The sequence below is a fragment of the Hylobates moloch genome, unplaced genomic scaffold (assembly GCF_009828535.3).
Source record: "Hylobates moloch isolate HMO894 unplaced genomic scaffold, HMol_V3 SCAFFOLD_51, whole genome shotgun sequence".
In the NCBI taxonomy this organism is placed as follows: domain Eukaryota; kingdom Metazoa; phylum Chordata; class Mammalia; order Primates; family Hylobatidae; genus Hylobates; species Hylobates moloch.
The window spans coordinates 753467-758768 of NW_026652326.1; positions in this window are offsets into that span (position 1 = coordinate 753467).

The window sequence follows — 5302 nt, forward strand, 5'->3', positions numbered from 1 at the left end:
CGTCGTCAAATGCTTACTCTGAGCCAGAAACTCTGCTAAGAATTTCACCTGCATTTTCTTATGGACTTATGGCAAGGTCTTTACAAGGAAAGAACTATCCACGTCCCCAGCAGAGGAAATGAGCAGGGAGAGGTAAGTAACCAACTGAGCTCCACTAAAGTGAACTGCCACAAACATGCCATCTCTCCTCTACCTCACCATTGACCTGTCAATGACCTCACCCAGGCATCCGCTCCACAGGTGCGGAGGTGGGCAGGGTCCCTTTGCTTTCTTATATCCCCGAAGCACTCTGGGCAGAAATGGCACACCCAGCACCTAGCATCCAGCACCCAGCACCCAGTACAGCCTTCTCTAACCAGCCAAGGCCCAGAGGTCTGGGCTTTAAGAGCATTAAAATTTCTAAAACAGGCACCTAGGAGTGTTACATGACTTTCCTCAGAACCCAAAAGGCTCTTCATGACTTTACGAATCTTCAGAGATGAGGATGAGCATGGCTGTTAGGTCTCCCACCAGGCGGCTAGCAAGACCTAACCCCAAGCCCCATCCCTGTTCATCTAGGGGATCCCCTCATCGCCCATCCACCCTTAATTGCTGGCTGTTGGAAACAAGCAACACAGCGTGACTAACTCCACCAGCACCACCACCATATCACCACTACCACCCAAAGCCTACTACCTTCCAAATCTAGGGGCACATCACCATCTGATCTGGAAACCTCTTCCTATACCTCTGATGTTCTGTTTCAATGAGTCTGAGCCCAGATGCAGACACTCTATAAAATACCCCGAGATGATTCTGATGGTCTTACAGATTTAGTATACATGGCCTTAAGCTATAGAAAGTTCTAATGGTGGAATTACAGAATTCCGTCTGGAGGTGATGGAGATGTCAGCTTTTCTGGCAGAGAACAGAATTATGCCCCCCAAAACTTAACTCCCCACCCCAGCCCCTGCCTCTGGAAACATTGGTTAGCAACTAGGTCACACAGGGAGAAATTACCCTTTAGAGTAAGGATCTACATCAGCTCCACTCTACCCTGGCCCCCAGACACCCTCCCTTCCTTTTCCTAAAATCATCCCATCTGCAGCCAGGCTCATTTTCAAAGTCATGTTCACTTGTCTTGACCACAAGATGCCCAGGCAGATTGCATGTTCTAGGTCCAAGGGAGGTGTGTTAGTCAGCTCAGGCTACCATAACAAATACCACAGATCAGGTGGCTTAAACCACAGAATTTCTTCCTCACAGTTCTGGAGGCTGGAAGTCCAAGATCAAGGTGTCGGGTCAAGAGTTCAAGACCAGTCTGGCCAACATAGGGAAACCCCATCTCTACTAAAAATACAAAAATTTGCTGGGCTTGGTGGCAAGCGCTTATAATCCTAGCTACTTGGGAGGCTGAGGCAGGAGAATCGCTTGAACCCAGGAGAGGTTGCAATGAGCCAAGATCAAGCCACTGCACTCCAGCCTGGGCGACAGAGTGAGACTCCGTTTCAAAAAAAAAAAAAAAAAAAGAGGTGTTGGCAAAGCCGGTTTCTTCTGCGGCCTCTCTCCTTGGTTTATAGCTGGCCATCTGCTCCCTGTGTCCCCACAGGGACTTTCCTCTGTGTGTGTCTGTGTCCTAATCTCCTCTTCTAAGGACACCAGTGAGATTGGATTAGAGCCCACCCTTCTGTTTTCTCAGTTACTTCTTTAAAGGCCCTATCTACAAATACAGTCACATTCTACAGGACTCGGGGTTAGGGCTTCAAAATGTACACTGAGGGAAAATGTGCACTGAGGGGCACAATTCAGCCCGTAACAGGAAGGAAAACAGCTTGCAGAGAAATGCAGGGAGTTTGCATGCCATTGTCCCAGCCACTGGGATTGTCCACCTGGATTTACATCTCCTCTCATTCCTCTCTGTTCCCCCCGAACTCTAAATCTTGACATACTCTAATCTTTTATATTAACCCATGATATTATATTTTCTCCTTTTTTTTTTTTTGAGATGGAGTCTCACTCTGTCGCCCAGGCTGGAGTGCAGTGGTGCAATCTTGGCTCACTGCAGCCTCCACCCCCTGAGTTCAAGTGATTCTTCTGCCCAAGCCTCCCGAGTAGCTGGGATTATAGGTGCCTGCCACAGTGCCTGGCTAATTTTTGTATTTTTAGTAGAGACGGGGTTTCACCATCTTGGCCAGGCTGGTCTTGAACTCCTCACCTCGTGATCCACCCACCTTGGCCTCCCAAAGTGCTGGGATTACAGGCGTGAGCCACCACTCCCAGCCTCTTTTTTTTTTTTCTTTTGAGACGGAGTTTAGCTCTTGTTGCTCAGGCTGGAGGGCAATGGCGTGATCTCGGCTCACCGCAACCTCTGCCTCCCTGGTTCAAGTGATTCTCCTGCCTTAGCCTCCCAAGTAGCTGGTATTACAGGCATGCGCCACCATGCCTGGCTAATTTTGTATTTTTAGTAGAGAAAGAATTTCTCCATGTTGATCAGGCTGGTCTCGAACTCCCGACCTCAGGTGAACCACCTACCTCGGCCTCCCGAAGTGTTAGGATTACAGGCCTGAGCCACTGCACCTGGCCTATATTTTCTCTTTACAGCAGGAATTACAGAAAATTTAAAGCATCACTGCAAGTGCAGGAGATGAGCCCTGGAAAATATTGTCATCACGCCCAACATTGGCATGCATTCTCTTCTCCCTAGTTGGGCTCCTCTGTGCTCATTAATTACTTTAGTGAATAGCAGCCATCAGTCACTGGTGGACTCTTCTCTAAAACTCTATTTGATTTTCTTGAATTATCGCCTGAGACAGGGTAAACAGGAGATGCATGAAATATTCTGGAATCCCAAATTGATAGAGAGGTGTCATGCCAGGCACTGGCACCCATCAAACTGAATGACTTGGAATTTACACAGACAGGATGGAGGCTGGAGAGGACAAGAAGAGGTAAGGACAGGGTGGAGCTGAGGGAGTCCTCGGGTTTGTAAGCCCACCCAGTTCATCACAACTGGAAAGACAACAGCAGCCTGGACCTCAGCCTCACTGAACCCCAGATCTCCAGATCAGCCCTGGGGAGAGGATGTTTGCAGGTGGTGTCCATTACCTCAGATAGAGAAAAAAGCCAAGAAGGCCTTTCTGACTGATAGTGTTTGCCTTCAGCAAACAGTCTCTAAACATCAACAACATGGCATCAGGAGGTGGTTTTGGTAAATTGTTTGCTTGACAGAAGGAGTCATTATTTTATTTTATTTTTCAGCTTTTATTTTGGCTTCAGGGGGTACATGCGCAGATTTGTTACATAGGTATATTGCATGACACTGAGGTTTGGGGGATGAGTGATTCTGCAACCCACGTAGTGAACATAGTGTACCCAGTGAGTAGTTTTTCAGCACACACCCACCTCTCCCTTTTCTAGTAGGCCCTGATGTCTGTTGTTGCCATCTTTATGTCCATGCATACTCAATGTCTAGCTCTCACTTATAAGTGAGAACATTCACTATTTGGTTTTCTGTTCCTGCATTAATTTGCTTAGGATAATGGCCTCCAGCTGCATCCGTGTTGCTGCAAAGAACATGATTTTGTTCATTTTTATGGCTAAATAGTATTCCATGGTGTATATATATCGCATTTTCTTTATCCAATCCATTATTGACGGGTACTTACATTGATTCCATGTCTTTGCTATTGAAGAGTCATTATTTTAAAAAGCATTTGCCAAATTCTTGTGGACATTGCCCAAAGTATATTTTTCCCAGCACTCCTCCTGTCTTGGGCCAAAGCCTTTTCTTGACCAGAAGGCAGATAATGACTAGAGGTAGATCTTGACATTGAGATTCAGAAATGGTCCCATTTGCTCAACAGAATCTGTTATTTGGGAAAAGGTTACTCCAGGTGAGGGAGTTTTGAGGATGCCTGGGCTTACTCCAGGTGCCAACCTGCAGCCAGCCCTGTCCCCAGAGCTCTGTCTCCAGACTCCGCCTATTCCCCCCATACCTGTTCTGCTCCTCCAGGCCCTTGCACCCTGCCCGGCACAGATGTGTTCCCCTACTCCCCACTGTCAATGCCCTCTTGCCTTAGGAGTGTGTCTAAAATGTTAACACTATATGGATCAAAGAAATGTACACTGTGGCTTCCGGAAGCCAGATATGTATAAGCTCTTCAGAAGCAATTTGGAAGTGGCTGAACTGAGACTGGCCTGCCCGGCACTTGCAGGAGCGGGAGGTCTCATTAGGCTGGACTTTCTCTCCCTTCCAGAAGCCTGCTGTTCAGAGACCAGCAGTCGATCACTTGGGGGCAGGGAAAGAGGGGAATGAAATCTGCAGCTTTAGGAAAATGGAACTGAAAACATTTAACTTTGAATCATAAACAGAAGCAATAAATTAGAGAGAGGTCAGGGAACAGGAAATCAAGAGAGGAGAGGCCCGTTCCCAGGAAATAAGGAGATTTGGTTGGGCAATGACATTCAGCAGCCTTTCGTGGAGATACTGACCACTGGGGCTGGGCTGGCTGTTGCACCACTGTTAGAGGAGTCTGGCCCAGAGGGGATATTCTGAGGCTGCCCTTCACTGAATTCTCTAATTGTCCCCAGAAGCACAGTCCTAGGCATAGATATTTTACATCAGAGAAAGGGACAAAGATCTCAGTTGGAAGTGGGCATCCTCTTGCAACCCAAAAAGAAATGCATGGTGCAGGTTCTAGTGGGACTTTTCAAAGACAGGGTATACTTCTAGCATTTCTCCAGATGCTAACAGGATTTACACCTTTGGGCAATTGCATAAACTCCCTGGAAATACATGTCTATAGCTGTTCTGAGGGCCCTGAGTCAAGTGTTTTGTAGGGGCTAGAAAGGCAGAGATGAATGAAACATGGCTCTAGAGCCACCCAGTGTAATGGGAGAGACAGACACATTGACCACAAAGCATAATATTAAGCAAGGCCGTTGGTGATGAATTGGTCTACATCAGTATGACATAAAAATAAGTCGGATAGAGCAGGCACCATAGCTCATGCTTGTAGTCCCAGAACTTTAGGAGGCCAAGGCAGGCAGATCGTTTGAACCCAGAAGTTTGAGATCAGCCTGGGCAACATGGCAAAACCCTGTCTCTACAAAAACACAAATTTGCCAGGCGTGGTACATGTCTGTAGTCCCAGCTACTCAGAAGCTGAGGTGGGAGGATCACTTGAGCCCAGGAGGCAGAGGTTGCAGAGAGCCAAGATCCCAACCTGCACTGCATCTGGGAGACAGAGTGAGACTCTGCTTCATAAAAAAGAAAAAAGGAAGGAAGGAAGGAAGGAAGGAAGGAAGGAAGGAAGGAAGGAAG